This window comes from Megalops cyprinoides, chromosome 8 (assembly GCF_013368585.1).
Source record: "Megalops cyprinoides isolate fMegCyp1 chromosome 8, fMegCyp1.pri, whole genome shotgun sequence".
Taxonomy (NCBI): Eukaryota; Metazoa; Chordata; class Actinopteri; order Elopiformes; family Megalopidae; genus Megalops; species Megalops cyprinoides.
Window position 1 is genome coordinate 15,990,786 of NC_050590.1, and position 18,539 is coordinate 16,009,324.

Below are 18,539 nucleotides of genomic sequence, written 5' to 3' on the forward strand. Positions count from 1 at the left end.
TATCTCAGGGATCCCTGCGTATTTATGGAGATATTTCATTGTTTGTTTTTTCTGCCTCTGTCCTCTTTTTATCTGTTTATTTTGTGTTGAAAGTCACCACGCTCCTCCATTGGTCAGATCTTATGGCAGCCATGAGGCTATTCAGTTACGCATTCCTGCCGCTCGGCTGTGCCAGCCATTGTGCTGCTGTGCTCACAGATGTGTTTCTCCTCTCCCTGCTTTCCAGCCGCTCCTGTTTCGGGGACATAAATTATCCACAGACAAGCAGTGCACTGTCTCACTCCACACCTTTAAAGGCCAGGGGATCGCGCTTTCTCTCTGGGATAAAGGGGGATACAGTATCCAGGAAAGTGGGCAAATGTGACTAATGATAAACTGGTGGTTGTGGAGGCGTGTATGCTCTTGTAAGCCGATTGACTGGCAACTCTTGGCAAGTTTCGCTGTGCCGGATGGAAGTGGCTTGAGAGGTCACAGTCTTGAAATTAGTAAGAAAATTCTTATACATTCAGTAGACTGCTGCATCAGATCAGATACAGCTCAGTATTGCAATGCTCAAATGGCTTCATGAATCAACCATATTGTTTCATCTGGAAGAAGACACTGACTTGTGTGTGTTTTTGCATCAAGTGAGGCAGATACATGTCGTAGTGCAAAACTATAAAACCAAATACTGTAATTTATTATACAGCACATATGAGGTTCCGCTACCCTGACGTTTCTAGAATGCATCATTAGGTGCTTTGGGTCAGATGCTCCAAATGTATCCTTTTTTACATTACAATGTTGTATTAACTCTTTTTTGTTTAATTTTAGCTTTATGTTTGCACTGATGATAAAACCAGATAATGGTCTTCTCAATCCCAACCAATCTGGCTTCAAGGCTGGCCACTCAAGCGAAACAGCTCTCTGTCACTGGGGTGCTCCACTCTGCAGCCTCCCTATTGTCAGTTCTGATCCTTCTGGATATGTCTGCTTCAACTGGATTTTATTGTACTTCTTTGGACATTCTACCTGCCGACTTGGAGTAATTCTATCTGAGCGTCATGCGTCCTTTCTCAAGGACTTCCCCTCGGATCAGTGTTTAGACCTCCTGTCTCTCTTTATGCAAAATGTCTTGGTTCTGTAATTTCTTTTCATGGCTTACCTTGTTATTTCCTGGCTGACAGTACCCTGTGAAATCACTGCATGCCAGAGTGGCATCTCAAACTGGATGACTAATGAGCTTGTAAAACTCAGCCTTGCCAAAATCAAGCTCCTCCACCTCCTAGCCAAACCCTGTACACCAGCATTGCTGCTTTGATTTTCTCGAATATTAACTCTACAAAAACCTTTTGTCTGATTTCTATTTTCTCACACTGCATCATTCCCTCACAGAACACAATTCACTAGATTTGCCAACTCCTCACTTTTTTTCAACGTGGGATTATGTAAAACATTCATACGATGTGTCTTCTTTGGACCTTCCAAAACCTCTGGCTCCTTGTCCACCCTCCTCTCGCCTTTACGGGCTGTGTTGTTGCCTATAATGTGCTTCTGGTGTTGGGATTGTATGTGTGGCTCAGCCCACAGCAGAGGCTAACACATTGAACCTTTTCAGACACTGCTGCCATTGGGCCTCCTCAGATCATCTGCACCAGCACAAGATCCACTCACAAGTCTCTTGGTTATATTCAGCTCTGTTTATTCAGCTGCACAGGTTGTATATTTCGAATATGAAAAAAAAAATCTCTGCAGACATTTGGTTAAAAAAAAATGTTAGAAAAAAAGGGGGAAAGGGCAAACACAATCTCTGTCCAAGAAATGGGAAGCTGGAGGGTTTGGCCCTCTTGAAGAACATTGCCATAAAACCTTCAGCACAGTCCAAAGAAAACAGTACAGCAGGAACCTGAGACGCGCTCACACACTTTTCACCCTCATTTCCACTGCTGTAAGGGCTGTGGCGTGGGGCTGTATTGGAGGAAGTGTGCTCTACAGTATGTCGTCCATATTGTCAAGACTGAGTCAGAGCCACATCCTGCACACCTGCAATCCACTGGAGATTCATAGAGTCTGAAATAGGATTCAGATTAATGACAAAATATTAGTTTTGAGAGTATTGCTTATTAAAAGTAATCTCCTCAGGAGCAATTAGATGTTGGGGTAGCATAGAGGTCCAAACTCATGGGGCTTAAGAATATGCCTGGAACAGCAACATACATTCTTTTACCTTTAGAATCCCACCCTTCTCCCTTGGTCCAGACTAGACGCCTCATGTTGAAGTGAATCAGTTTATTCAGCTGGTTGTCTAAACTCATGCCACTATTCCCACTGTGACTTTGGCTGTCACAGGTGACCTATCCTTGGGCTGGTACTTAATGACTGGGATACTAAATGATGATGCTGGATGGTACTGCATGTATAACAGAGATGAAGTGGGTATCAGCTAATATAGGACAGGCTGAAGCTGAGAGAAGAGTATGTGACATATGGTGGTCTGGGAGAAAGGAAAAACCTTTAACCTTCAGGCAGTGTTCTCCAAACTGTGATTCTTATCAGACGGCGAGAGGCCAACTTGCACAGCGAGACTGAAGCGGCTGGAACAACAGCTTTAAAATCTTTCCAGAAACCACTAGGGCTATGATCTCAGGTCTCCAGGACAAGTACACCTATGTTCGTACAGAACAAGCTCTCCAACTCTTCTTAGCAGCCCAGTTTGGGAAAAAGATTCCATAACATGAAGATAGAAAACAGTGATTTTGTAATTGAGAAATGGCTCTTACACACTACGGCTACAGAGCAGTGACTTTCCATACTCTTATCTAAAACTTTTCATTCCCATCTTTTGGAACTGGAATAATTATATAATTTTCCATTTTATGTGTTCATCTTCTTAAAGGGCCATTTCATAAAACATATATGGAAAAATATGGAGTAAATATGAGTATTCTAGGTGGGCAGAAAATACATTAAATAGTTTATGGAAGCCCAGGCCACCTTTTGGAGGCCATGAAGGTTGAATGTTTTAAGAGCAAGTTTTTGTTTACCATGAGTAGATTAATTAATAAGCTAACAACATTTTAAAAAGTAGTTTTAATGCTTTTATCAGCTTTTGCCACCTCTTTAATTAGATTTTGGTTGATAAGAAAGTAGTTGGTAGATAATGATTATTTGTACATATTAAAAGAAGTAGGTAGATTTGTTAATTAATTTCATGAGTATAATGTGTTGACTCTGCTGTTTGCGTCTTAGATAACAATTCCTCACAGAGTCCCTAAAGCTGAACACTTGCTCTTATTTAAATCGTGGAGATGATAAGGTATTAAAAGTGCATCCCCTTTATAAAATCCTGCCTTGCTATTGCTCCAGACGTTTAGGGGCTTAATAAAACAGTGATATTATTTCATTTATAGGTTGCAGGGGTGTAAAGATGGTATCGTTTTAATTGCTTGTACACTCTGCCGGCATCCATGGAGATTACTCAAGGCTGCAAACATAAGCATAATGTTGACAGGAAGAGACCAAAGACAATATGAAGCCAGAGAAGGCCACTGCCTTCTTGAACTGAATAACTTTAAGGCCTTTGAATGATTAATAATGTGATTGTTTAACTTTTTTTTTGGTGGAAAATATCTGGACCTGATAGTAAATCTTGCAAATGCATAATTTGATTTTAATGGTGACACACTGCTGGGCACATTGTTGTTTTTACCATTATGACAAGCCACTTTTATCATAAGTGTAATATTACACTATACTGAAGTGAAATATTTTTGTTATATTGCTCTATGTGAAAAACATCTGTCACCATCATCACCTATCAAAGAAATTCTAAATCCCTGCTTTAAGTGTAGAAAGCAAGTAAGAGATTTTGTGCAATTCAGACAGCAGTGAATTGATTGACACATCATCACAAAGCCTGTTGCACTCATGCCTTCATATAGCCTATTTGTCTGTGCTGAGTACATGCTGTAAGGCCTTGGTGTTTGGGGACTGTAGCACACAGCACAGTGAAGGTGAAATGGGATCATTCTGTGAAGAGGAGAGGTTCATTTTTTTTATCTTATATATTGTTGTGGCCCCCTTTTTGTAGGGCTTTTTGTCCTTTATATAGGTATCTATAGAGGTTTCAGGAAACCACTTACATAAACTCCAATGTATAATTCACTGTGCTCTTCAAATATTATTTTAAAATGCAAATGCTGTGAATAAAAAGTAGCATTTAAAAAAGGCCCTTGACATTTGAGTCATTACTGCAGTCTTTCATTAGCATGATGTTCTCAATCCTTGATATCCTCTTTTGATCTGCATACTGTATTACTATGCCCGCCGCTTTATTTTTCCTAATAGATAATCTGGTGCCATTTAAGCCTGTCCTTTCCCTTCTTATCTACTGGACAGTATTTTCCAGCCCCTGGTCGTACATCTTCGCTTCACAAAATGCAGCAAATATCTTGATATGAGGCAGATTAATTCCCCCCATGGTGGCCGGGTCTAGTGATTAGAAGCACGCTGGGAGATACTGAGTTTGTCGCTCTCTGCTCCTGCTGCTCAGAAATCAGGCCTTTAAAGAGCATGCAGCTATGGGGACAGCATTTGAATGTCCCCCGGTCCCTCACCACTGGCCCCCAGAAGTCCTTGGATGGTTGTCTGTATCCACCACTGCGCTTGCCTTTGTTCCCGGTGAACCCTCAGGTGTTGAGGCGGTAATGTGTGTTTAAATCCAGGCCTCTCTTCCAGCAGCCAGCCTCTCCTCGCTGGAGACTTCATGCTGTCTGGGCAGAGGTTAATCTAAATCACCTCCGACAGAAACTTCACGAGGAGCCCTCTGAGATGAAGGGGCATCACAGCTTGAGAGCTCTTTCTATTACAGAGCCCAACAACTGCCCGCAGTGCTCCGCCAATTTGTCAAAGCTGCCGGGCCAGCCTGTGCTCCACCTTCATCTGGGTTTTTGGTTATGAAAGAACGTTCTTAATTCACAGGCCTCTGTTTTTTTAATGGTGTTAATGACCTGAAAATGGAGGGTAAAATGAAAGGTTTCCATTAAGATGTGTGTATAACTCTTGGATGCTTTTGGTCCTCAGTTGGTTCTTGAGCAAATGTGTGGATTGGCAGTAATATCTCTGTTCACTTTAATAACCCGTAATGATTAAGATGAAATCCATACTTCTGTCTTTAAATATACAATGGTATTAAAGGTTTGATTTGTAATTATAACTGACCAAAGTTAATATGCTAATTGATTCCCATAATTACATGTATTAAAACATATTTCCTCATCATCTACACTATAGACCAGAGAGCAAAAAGGGCCATTTGCTTGTACCCTTTTAGGAATGTAATCTCCTTTGTTTATGCTGTCAAACAGCAGGATTAGCAGGTTGGGTTTGACATTTGGCGGCTGCTGGGCTGAGGCTCCTGCCAGAGGGCTGTGTCGCTGTAATGGTGGGGGAAGGAGGGAAAAGGGATGCTGAGAAAAGGCTTCCCGGGGGCACAGTGCTCCAATCAGCCTGGAACCCCACAGGACTCCTTTCGGGGAGCCCTATCAGCCGTCGCAGAGCATTTTCAGCATTTTGCCGCAATTATTTTTCTCCGGTTTGCGCCCCAGGCGCTCAGCTACCTTTTTACATATGCACATTATGAACTTTTGACCAAGGACCAACAGTCGTATATTAGAAGGCAGTTTCTTTAAAAGGGAGACTTAACAAGTTCCTCTGAGCATTGGCACTCGTCTTTCTCACCGGTGAGGTCATTTAAGTAACTTGCTGAGAGGCTGTTCTGAGGCGTCCTGATGGGGCTTAAATGTGTCTTCCCCCCTTCCCTGGTCCCCACTTTCCCCCCCGACCAGTGTCTCCTGGAAGCAGGGAGACAGAAGCACATCTCTTAGCCTGTGATGGATCTTTTTCACACTGGCTAACGAGGGCTCTGTTTCTATTAGTGCCCTACAAGACGAAGCAACTGCGATTTAATGAAGTGTCTAGCGAGTCCGCCTCAGATTTATCCCGCTGCTTCTTCATTTCCCCCTCCGTTCCACACTTGCCGAAGAGGCTTCGCACAGGCTGCCATTAAAGCAAGTATTCTCCCAGTAAACGGTTGTAAGGTCAGGTGTTGTTATTTGAGGGAACAAGGCCCCATCGCCACCGCTCAGCGGCTGCGGATGACAGCCGCGCGGCGCTGCACTCACTGAAGCAGAAAGCTGAAGAGCAGAGGTCCGGAGCCCCGGCCCCTTCAGCTGCCTCAGGAGCAAATGAGCTGCCAAGCTGGGCTAATAGAGTCATAATTGGTGATTAGGACCTGGAAAGGTGTGGGAACATCTTAATACAGACTGGCGTTACATTAAAGCTGCAGTCTACTGCACTCGCTCACATAGAAAACTCACAGTCTGGGCTCTGGTTACCGTTCCTCTTCATAAAATTACTTTGGAGAAGAACATACTTTATTAGTTCATTTTTCCCCACAATGCTGCAATGTCATAAGTCCACATTCTGTCCACAGACCTCTGCAAGTCTGCTCAGACAGGAGTCTAGTAGCTAAGATGAAAAGAGGGTGATATTAAGCTGTAAACTGAAATTGAATAACAGATTGTTTTTTGTTAACATTTTTGGCTATGTTAGTATTCACTTTGCAACTCTAGTAACATTTCGATGACCATAAATAATTAGGGCTTGAGTGTAAATTTTGACTCTGAACAGATAAAAAAAATGAGGTACCTAAAGCATGTAGTTAAGTTTTTGCCTAAGAGTGATGAAAAGTGAGATGGTGTGACAAGTTCAGGTATGAAATTAAAATCAAAGTAAGCGCTTATTTTATATTAAAGTACAAAAAGCTCTGTAGGATGTAAGAAAAAGGATCCTTTAAAATCTGAACTTCCTAACAAGACCGGTGCTCCTTTTCATGAATGGAGGAGGTTTTGAATGAAGTGAAAATGTTAATAATGGCTTCTGCGTATAGAATGAAGTCTACTGGGGATGGAGGAGATGACTCCAGTCTGCCTCTCTGTTCTAATCCTGTGCATTAGGGGCATGTAGAGCACTATTTATAGTGGACTGAGGATGTGAATAGACCGTCCAGTTTCAGTTTACAGGCAGCCTGTAATTCTAATCCCTCTTTCCCTCACTTTTTAAGGACTTACTGTACATTTATTATGACACAAAGTCAGTAGCCAGTGAGCGCAATACCCCCTTTTTATCCCTCTATAGTTCACAGGCTCTAATATCTTTTGTTGCCTCCATTTGAAAACTGAAGCCGCTCTGTCTTATTTGGATTTACTGCACACATTGACAATGCAAATGATTCTTGACCTTTGAGTATCATAAAAGCCCATATTTTGTGAACAGTTGAAGGTTGTGTCTCATCATCCTTGACTTAGGATGAGGAAACTACTGTAAGTGTCTCCCATTTCAATTATATGGGCAGAGATTGCACCAAAAGACTCAATATAGGCCTAATGTAATGTCTGCATAGACATCTGAAAGGCAGTGAATTATTAAAGGTATTTGTACCTTCTGAGGCCTGCAGATGTTTCCTACTCATCGAAATGGACAAGCTGATTGATAAAGTGGAGAAGCTTGCAGTTTATATTACAGTAAATAAAAAAATGCTCAGAAAAATGTTTTGATTTGAACCAAGCTCTCTTAAGTTGATACTGCTGCATCACAGAGATTGCCAAGAAGTGGGAGGATAATGTTTGTGGCCAGGCTTAATAAACTGGCACAATATTTACTGTATTTTTTACTTCATATCTTAACGTTTTGCAAATGCAGCACCTCATTGCCACTCACTGGAAGATCCACAGTCCAGCTGGGTATCAACTTAAACTTCAGAGGATCTTCAGGGGCTTTAATCTTTTAATCTCATTGGGGGGAAAATTGATGTGATATCACTCCCCAGTCTTTTTTGTGCTGTACTACATATTAAAAGGCTGGCAAGAGAATTTGGGACCTAAAAGCCAACAATCCCATTTGCTTGTATTGACATGTGTGTCCCAGTGCAATCCTATTACAGGGATTATTGTCTAAGGAGATACCATTTCATTAAAATAAAATACACACTCACGCACATACACACATACACACACACGCACACAGTACACACACACACACACACACACACACACACAGATACAATAGAGGCACCAAAAAGGCCTGGGCTCCTTAGCTCTCGGCTCATTGCGCAGGGAAACTCTGTAAATGGTTTATTGTGGATCCGTTGATGCAGTTGAGAGCACGTCCAAATCAATATGAAGCCAATCAGACTCTGGCAGCCAGTCCTCAGACCTGTCTCTTGCGCTGTGGAGGCCTCTCAATAGAGCAGTCTTGGAATGGCATCTTACAAGCTCCCAGCCTGCACCGCACTTGTCCTCATAAACCTCCGACTGACCCTCACACCAAGTTACAAACCTGTCTGTCTGTCTCAGTGGGTTGGTTTATTTTTTATTGGTTTTCCTAAAAGCAGAGGCCACAAAGTAGTTATAATTAATGAAATATAATGACACAGATATGGCCTTTTTGGTTGGTATGTTGTGAGATTTGTCTGTGTTTCACTTTTACATCCAGCTTGGTTTTTTTGTGATCAAATTTGTTTCATTTGAATGGAGTTCTGTACCTCAAAAATACTATTGTCGGGTGAAAGTTAAAAACCTGATTTGTGTAAGAGGATTTCAGTCCCAGTCAATGAAAGTGAATGCTGTTCAGTGGAAGTAAAGAAACTAATGGAAGGCTTATTAATGGAAGGCTTGTGTCATGGATGGTAAAGAGGGCTCACCCTGGAGCTGCAGCTGCATGGAGGTGCCCTGCCTTTTCTCCACTCCAATATGTCAGATATTTCTCACTCGGGTCACCCTCATTGGAGGCTTCTACAACATCAATCCCAGCGGTCAAACAGCACCGGAGAAGAACCGTTATGAGATCAAACCCATGGACGAGCCCTGGCCTTAGCTGGATGTTCATTAAAGAGCAGGAGCCAAGGAGATGTCTGAGACACCAAGGGAGGCTTCTTCTTTTACACTGCAGCTGAACATACACCTCAGACTTCGCTCTGAAAAATGGTTACTAATTCACCTCACAGTTGTCACTTGTACATTTAATTGGAGCTTGAAATTAAGAAGACATTTTCTCTAAAACAAAACAAACATTTGTATCTTAAACATTTATATCACTTAAACATGGCTGTGGTCCATTTGATTTCGGCAAGAGTATGCATACCACGTCTGTCCCCCAAAAAGCTATGTTTTTTGGGCAACTGTACCCACATCTTTGCAATAACACATTAATATGTCACAACAGTTCATTCTACCCTCATAGATTGAATGTTTGGACCTCATTATTTCTGACCACAGGGTGCTGTGCTGCGCCACCCAAAAACAAGATCCCAATCACCAAACACATACACACACACACACACACACACACACAGACAGACACACAAAAGCAGTTGTTCCATATTAATTTCAGTTTTGTTTCATATTCAAGACACAGTTTAAGCTGGGCAGATTCAGTGGGACCTGGCTGAAATAAATAGATCTAAACTACTGTAGAGGAGTGGGAAAGATCGCTTTTGATGCCCTTAGGGGCAAAGCTGCTGGAGTTTTGCTCACATTCCCATCCTTGCTCTTATTATCATTTTAGTATTCTGTACTGTGTGGTTGCTCTGGTGTTAGTGACAGCACTTCATTAATATGGACAGCTAATGCTATGAACTTCCTTCAGTCGACAGGAGTTAAACCTGGTTCCTCTGAAAGAAGAAAGCACTAAGAAGAATGGGATAGGCTTTGATTTAGAAACATGTTAAATACGTTAATTCTGTAGGAGTCATCAAAGCCATTAAAATTCATTCGGTGTTTATTAACGTGTCTTTAAACTTGCAAACGATTTTATTGCTAGTCCTCACAGTTACCTATATGTCAAAATAGTGCTCTTTCAGAGCAGCTGTTGATCAGCTGATAATCATCCTAACACTTGCAGTAATAACAATGGCAGAATCTCATCATTTTATTATGCGTCATTTAGTGATGAATTGTGTGGGTCGAAGCACTGCTCTGAATCAGTTCAAGCGGCGATCTGTTTTGTTAATTCAAAAGCTGTTTTAGTTTTCCATTAATGGCTCTTTGGGCTAGGTGTGGTACATATTGTGAGGTTAGCTAACAGAAGTGAACCCAGCATGATGGAGAGATCATTGAGTAGAAGTCCTGCCCTTTAGACAGTCCAGTCCTGTGTGACCTCTGATTACACCACCTGCAGTGAAGCTCTGTAGTGCCACCACAGTGATTAGCAGTGTAAATTTCATACACTGTATACAAAATCTCATCACTGTCAGCATGAGTTTGGTTCCACTCACTCAAGACACTTTACAATAGAGAACCATCTGTCAAGGAAAACAATATTGTCTGCGTGAGTATCAGTGTAGACATGCTCTGATTGACAGCTGATACATTAATTCCCTTCAGTTGCGACCATGTACTTTAGGGTCAGTAGTACCTCTTTAACTTCTACATGGCATACAAAACGTGAAACAACACATACTGTCTGAATTGAGTCACCCCAAAATCTGCAACTTGCAACAGAAGTCCTCTTGAAATGCTCAGAAAATGCAAGTAAACACAAGTGTCTGGATGCAGGCCTGTCCATCTCCTTTGGTGCCATTGGCTTGGTGTGTTGAATGATTCAGTGTAGATGGGGTGATGGGTCGTGAGTGGGGGGGGGGTTCTCAGCAGAGTTGTCATTAGTGGAAAAGGCTGTCATCCATTGATGATGTGTGCAGAGAAATGCTCAGCGCCAAACCACGCTGTGGCAACCTGGCCCCCACCCACTCCATCCTTCCCAGCCAATACCCCACCCCCCAAACCAATCTCTGAAGAGAAGCCGTCGAACTTTTGCCTCAGAACATGGTCGGCTCCACCAGCTCTCAACATTGTGACACCAGGGCTGATGGACTATTTTTCAAATTGATTTCAAAAATGTATATAAGAGGGCGATCTTCTACTCCAGATTACCTATTGATTTTTAATATGAAAAGCTCATTATATAAGCAGTAACTGCAACACAAAAAAGCTAGCGAACCTTTGCATAAATCCTTTAATTGAATTTCCAGAGCCTGTGGTTCTACATTTTTTAATTAAATCCATTTCTTTTTTTAAGTGTTGGTGTTTAATTTGCATGCTGTGAAGTGGGTCCTGTCTTAGATAAAGTGCCATTGATCCTTATTAAACCTCACCTCTGGGCTTGCTGAAAACTAACTGGGAAAATTAAATGTGTTCATGGTGCATACACTTATTGCCCGCATGATAGGATTAGCCAAGAAGAGAGAGAGAAATAGAGGCAGAAAAATAATAAAATTCATTTACTAAATTATTTTGCTTTAGCTTATACTGGTTAGAGCATTTTGCATAAAGTAATTGTTGGGAAAACATTTTCAGTGCACACACACACACACACACACACACACCCGCGCACATACACAAAAATGTTTTCTTTGCTTTAAAACAGTGTGCTTTTGATGAGTCTTTGAGATGAAATATTGAAGAGCCTCTTACCTTTAACCAACTAGTATAACACCATCCATGACATTTTTTTATATTTACAATGGAAAGTGAGAAGTGACTTGCATCCCCTTTTACAGTATTAAGGGGAACCAGTCAAATACTCTTGTAGACAAAGGCCTGTCCTTTGTGACGCAAATAAAATATTTGTCATTTGAATGTGTAGCAGATGAAGTTGGTGTAAGGGTCACTACAGTTTCACTATTTTAACCAAATGAGAATATCGACTCACTCTCCGGCGTAATCAGTTCACATTTCACATTCATCATGCGAGATCTGTTGATCCATTGCGTAGATCAGACAATCTGAATATAATCTGTCAATTAGTACAACTGGTTTTGTAAATGTGCCAAAGGGTTTTGACTGTTGGGATTGTGTGGCTCAGGAATGTGGACACTATGATAGATGTCCCCCTCTGCTGTCCTCCATTCCATTTGTAGTGATTGTCTGGAGCTGCATAATTCCAATGAGGAAGAGGCATAACAAGAGGGCATAACCTTAGAATAAAGCCGTCCGCTTTGTCTGTGTGCCTCATTAAATACCACCTAAATGTATTAGTAGTGCATTGAGAGGGAATAATTGTTGATTAGATATTATCCAACAAAATTAGGCCAATAATATAATGTGGGATTGATCTCCTGATTGCTGGGAATTGATTAGCAATTCTCTTGTTTAGAGGCCTGCATCAGTTGGAAAGTAGTGACGTGCAGTGTCCGTATTGAATCTCCTTCCCAAGAACGTTTCAGTGGCTGTGCTGAGCGTAGGGTGAAGGCGCTCATGGAAAGCAGGTTTTTAGTTGTAATGTAATGGCATCAAATCATGTGTTGTTTTCTTTTCTCATCGTGGTCCATTGCTAAAATCAAATATAGTCATCAAAGATCACTATAATTCCACATTGACCTTGGAGTGATCAGTGTCTGTATGAATATTAATTCTGGTTTGGCTTTGAATTAAAGAGTTTGTGAGTAATTAATCAATATACATATACAGAGTAAGTGTAAGCATATTATATATTATAGAACATATTATGTAGAAAATCAGATACTGAGTAATGGTCTGTAAGAGTGTATTTCTGGATTATGGTTTCAATCGCATTTGCCTTCTGCTGTGACTGGCATTTCAGTTAAACCCCCTCAACCCTGCTGGCTCCATGTCCCTATGATTTGGTGTATCTTCTCTGGTTTAGTTAGCCGTTCCAATGGTGGCTGCTTGCCAGAGGATTTGCTCTCCTCTCCTAATGGCCTTTAGCAGAGGGAGTAAGCGACAGTGATCAGTGGATGTGGACAGTAAGATTTATAATGTATTTGTGCTAGCTGATTGCCAACAGAACCGGCCTCTCCCAGCGGTGCTGTATGCAGACTGGGAAAATCAATAGGGATTAACCTTTGACCCCCTTCACATACTTATACCGCGGTCCTAGCTGCTTACCAATATTTCATCAGTTTCACTTAAACGCCGTGACTTACTCAATAAGGCATGGGCTGCTAATTAATTTCAAAGATGTAGCGTCCCCTGTAGAAGAAACAGAAGGGGGAGAGAAGGAAAGAAATGATCAACAATGGCTATGGATCCATGCATCACAAATGTGGGGTATTGCCGCACTGGCTCGTAACAATTCCATCAATTGTGCTGCTGTTTCAAAGATGGCCTCCTCTGGTTTTAAAATTAGAATGTTTTGGCAGGGGAGGGGAAGAGGAATGAATTGAATGTTCTAATAACATGTTAGCACTACCATCTGAATCCCTTTTACATTTTGTTTTCTCATTAAAAAGAAGTGTGTCATGGCAATGGGTGGAGTGGGAAAGAAGGTTTGGGGCTCATATCATCTATATGGGAACATGAGAGGGCTAGTGAAGGGCTCTTCTTTGGCACGTCGCCAATATGGTCAATACATCACAAAACTCCAATGTCTGCTTAATTATCATCTATGGACTTTTTTTGAAGGAGGGTGTCTGAAATCCTCAACAGTGTAGGCTGACAGAGTGGACCACAAAGGCTGCACATGTGTCCCTATGGTTCATTGACATGAGCACGGGGAGACTGATCATACATACATTCTCTTAATCCCTTTTGCAAGTAGTAGTGCCAGCTCAGCAGTTACCCAGAATCATTGACACAGAGCTGTCTTTTGCTGGGGTTGGACCCTCTCCTTTAGTTGTGACACTGACATTCTCTAACAGGTGGGAAGTGTTAATGAAACCAATAATATAAATAATGTATGTATTTATAATCAAGATCCAGCCAATGGTTACTGGTAACTATTTGGTCTTACATTTAAACCTCAAAAATGGTGTATAACATTGTGCCTTTGCATTTTGCACAGCTATGTAGACTAACTCTTTGAGGTATCTGGACATGATTGCAATGACATCCTCCAGTTTTTTTCTATATAAATTAACTGCATTACTATGCATATTTGTTAGTGAAATAATATAAGTGCAACTGGGCAGAGAGAGTAGGCTGTCTTTTATAGTGCTCTGTGTTTCCTTGGCCCACCTGCATATGATTCACAGCTTTGGCTTTGGAGCCACTGAGCACTTGGATAATAAAAATAAAGGAGGTGAGTGTTGCCTGTAGGAAATTCATGTTGTTGAAACATTAGCATAAGGAAATTGTTTTTGCGGTGCAAACAAGCAATGAAACATGCCTTGTGTTTTCTAATTTGGCAGGAGGTGACACAAGCAAGCAGAGGCCCCCACAAATGAAGTGCAGACACACCTTTAAAAAACTTAATATTCAAAGATTTAATAAATGATTAATAAACACTCATTATTAGGATTCATATGAGTTCCCTCAAAGGTTAGATGTGTAGCCCTTCCTAAGACATTTATATATGACATTTGTGATAATCATTAACACATAGTTTTAGATTTATAGTCAGATCGTAGGTGATGGTGCAATCACCCCGCTCTCTATGGCTCAGAGAGGTGGCAGGTCCCATTGGGATAGCTGGTACACCGTAATGAAGCTATGTGCCACTGTGATGAAGAACATGTGCTTCCATTTGGGTGGTAACAGTGGTAACAGTGTTATTTAAAACATTAGGACCCAGTGGAATCCTCCTAGAATTCTGGATGCAACTATTAAAACACACTACTGTGTTTTCTTACATGCCCACTTTTGGAGGTTTTTTTTCCTCTATATTTTTCTTTACACCTGCTGTTACAGCAGGTGTTACTAATTTGCATGGTGTTGTCCAGTTGCGTTCACTTGTTCGACAAGTTGGTAATTTCATTAGCATAGAATAAGATTTTTTTAACGAAGATGTTCAGAAATGCAACCTTTCTGTCAATTTTGGATGTGCTACACCTTTCTGTAAAATTCAGGAAAAGTTGGACAGATGGGAGGTAGTCATTAATGAGATGCCTCTGTCAAGCCTTTCATTGAGACACACTTGTTCCAGTTGCAATGCCTGGCAAGGAGCTTTATCACACCTCTGTTACTTCAGCCAAACTGTTAAATAGAAAACGCATTGCATTAATAAATACCTGCACTTTGCGGGCATTGTCCTTTCTGGCCTTTCAGTTGAAGACTGAACTTGTGAATGAATATATACTCCTGTATCATGTCCTTACTAAAGAAGTTTGTATTCAGTCTAATATTAATCTGGAAAATTATGTAAAAACAAAAGAGGTGTGGGCAGTGCCAACCTATGAGACTATATTGGACTATACAGTATTAGAACCTAATCCATGTGTTCCCATTCCCCTTGAGTTTACTTACTATATAAGGTATTGATCCTGTTGTTGTAACATGCGCTAGTCAATGATTTAAACAATGCGTCTTGTGCAGAACACCCACCTACACTATTAGTTTTATAGAATATATTCATTCATTGATTAATGATTACACTTATGGTTGATTAGCTGCATTTACAGCCGTGTTTGTCTGCAGCTGACGTATGGTCTGAATTTCACAGAGTAGCGGAGCATGATTTTAAAAACCTTCATAATGGCGAAATAACATTCAATGTAAGCAAGATCAGATCATGCTAGACAGGCTGTTTAAAATGTGGTGCTGCCAGTCTGTGAGACTGTCTGCTGCTCCCAATGTCACGGCTATCACCTTGAGAACGGTGCTCGGAAAATAATTTCACATTTCTCTGCCAATGCTCTCAACAGAACACTTATTGAGTTTATATGTGAAAAAACGACTTTTTAAGGGACAGAGGCAATTGATATTTGCTGGTACTTTCCTTTGAGGATGGATTAGACAAAGTAAGAAAAGATGTCTTTATCGGAAACAAGCCAACTACTTTGTGTCTCTGCATCAGATTTGTATTGAATATGGAATTAATGATTTGTTAATTTGATTGATGTTTATTCCATTTTCAGTAGACAAACAGAATTTATTTTGATGCATTGTCTGTGTTTACTGTTCTGTACTAGAAAAAGAAGGAAGGTCCCTGTATTATTTAACAAATATGTTCATAAAATGGAGACATTGAAAGGGAAGAGAAATGGATATATTTAACCTTAACAGTGATGAACTAATGCAAAAAGAAAAAAAAAAACATTCATACCCTTACCTGCTATATGGTCTTAACTTTAAAGAAATATATACACTGTATTATATTGATCATGAGAAAATATTCTGTGTTTAGCTATCTTTTCCCAAAGCTTAATTTGAAGATGCAAAGATTTTTGTAATTGCCAGTATGTAGTGTTGAATGAGGCTTGTGTTTGAGTGTTGGGGATACCAGTAACAGTGCAGGTGAGGAGCATGTGTAGAGCACTGGAACACTTGCTTTTTGTTGTTGCTCATTTATGCTGCAGATTGATTTTGATTAATCATGTAATCATTAAGCCTACTTCCATATTTGAGCAGGAAGAGCATGAATAAAGAGTGGGGCTCTGCCAAGCAGTGCAGTGTAGTCTGGTATCTGTCTAAACAGTGCATAAGAAGCTTAAATGGTAGCTACCCACTTAGTTAGCTCTGATTTGTGCAGAAATGAGATATTCACAGCTGGAGTGGGATCCTCTTTGCAGTCAAGTTTGAGAGGCACAACCCTAGTGGATTTTTGCGCAATTACAATATGTCAGTAATTACACTTGGCATAGTTGGGTTACAGTTGGGTGGAAGCCATTCCAAAGGAAGGCAAATAATGGAAACGTGTTTCATCAAAAGCGATTTACATTAATTAAGTCGTTTTCATGCTCTGCTGAATGTCTTTCATCTGGTAGTGTGCATACGGTGCAGGTTTTTTTTTTTTAAGAAAAGATAACATACTTTTTTTTTTCTCCGCAAAAATGAAGGAGACCAAGCTGTTACCCGATACACATTTTCATTGCTGCTAATTTGAATTTTGTGACATATGAATTGTATGTAGAGAAAACCGAAGTACTACCTGCGCTGCCATGTGATTGATCTCATTAATATAAACAGTTAGTTCAGATCTCTCACAGACAACTGAGTGATGACAAATGAATGACAGTCAAATAAAGCAACAACAAAGTTGGAAGAAACAGGCATTTTGTTATTTGACATTTGTATTTTCTCCAGGTCATCTGGCAGTGGCCTAAATGAAGGTTTCCCATAGGATTTTGATTTAACTGAAATTTTCATTTTAATGGCATCTCTATGAGATTAGTAAACACACTCCATGTTCTGTGTTTTCATGTTTTACCACAGTTTATGGACATAATTGCAACAGCTGTGACTAAATTGGGCGCTCCTTTATTATCAGAGATAAAAATGTGTAGACTGTTTAACTATGTTATGGAACATCACTGTCCTTTTTTCAGTTGTGTAGAGATAGACACGAAGACAAGAATTATACATATCTGTTGAAAAATTGAAAGTACTGTTTATTCTAATAAAAATCTGTAAACAAATAAGCACACAAACAAAACAATGGCAGTTAAAAATCTTCAAGTCAAACTGAACCAGTGGGCGTGAAGTGTGTTCTTAGCTGCTTGTTAGATTACCAGGAAATAACAAGAGTGTTGTAAGGCTGCTCTGTAATTATTTGTTGTTTGTGTATATTGTTCTACCCTTGAGCTTTAATTTTTTTTTTTCTAATCCGTATTCTGAAGCTTCTAATTAAAGCTGTATCATATTAAGAGGGAGCTACTGTATTCTTTGCTGTTGTGTTTGCTTCTAAAAGAGAAGTGCGAGGCAGTGTCTGCTGGCCCAGTAGTTCGTTTGGTCTGTGGACATTGAGTGGAACCATGTCAGCCCAGAGCCTGAAGGACATCCGCTCCCAAATGAGTGATTGTGCTTTTGATTGGGTGCAGCACTGCGCCCTGCCTAACTTGGCTGCAGATGAAAGGGCCAGATTGCAGAGGTGCCACTGTCATTCGTGAGGACTCCATGGCCCAGTGTACGGCGTATTCTATTCATTCAGAGAAAATGTGTCCAGTGGGGTGCAGTCCCGCACCCCTGTCCCGCCTTGGCCTTTCTTTATCCTGCTGCATGCTGGGCGCCGGAGCGGATCTGCTCTGTGTCAGCAACGGTCCACAGATTAAGCCACTAAATTGCATGTGCTCTTTAATTAGAGCAGCACAACTTTATTAAACTTTCTGTTACCTAGATACCAAGCAGGCTTTACACACATTTTCACCCGAGCTTTCACTCGAAGGGTTTTGTCCTCATGCTGGTTTTTCCTTTCCTTATGTTTCTGTTTTTTTTTTTTTTAGGTTTAATCTTTTCATCACCAGGCCTTTAGTAGTTACTGAAAATAGTTTGTCTTGGAGCCTAAACAGCATTCAACCAAAGCCCTTAGTATTAACCCTTTCAGAGTTACTGATGGTTTCATTCCACTGTCCCTGCTGCTGCTATTAGGCTATAACTCAGGCAGGAGCTGTGTTACATTGACATTCACTGTTATTTAATGCAGGTGAAAATAGAATAAAATGATACAGTTTACTTATATGCATGATGCAAGTTTTGGGTTTTGCAGGGACCAATGGCTTCCTCAAGCAGTAATAGTGATTAAAACTTTGCCGATGGCATTTTCATTTGTTTAGTTCCAAAAGAAAATGCCACTGCATTTATGTAAAGTAGTTTTCCTCTCATGCCTGAGAA

General features: G+C 40.6%; 1 protein-coding gene across 1 annotated transcript in view; it reads left to right on the plus strand.

The window, feature by feature from the left end:
* Positions 1 to 18,539, plus strand: part of wwox (WW domain containing oxidoreductase) — a 305,015-nt gene that overhangs the window by 107,424 nt on the left and 179,052 nt on the right. The window lies entirely within an intron of this gene.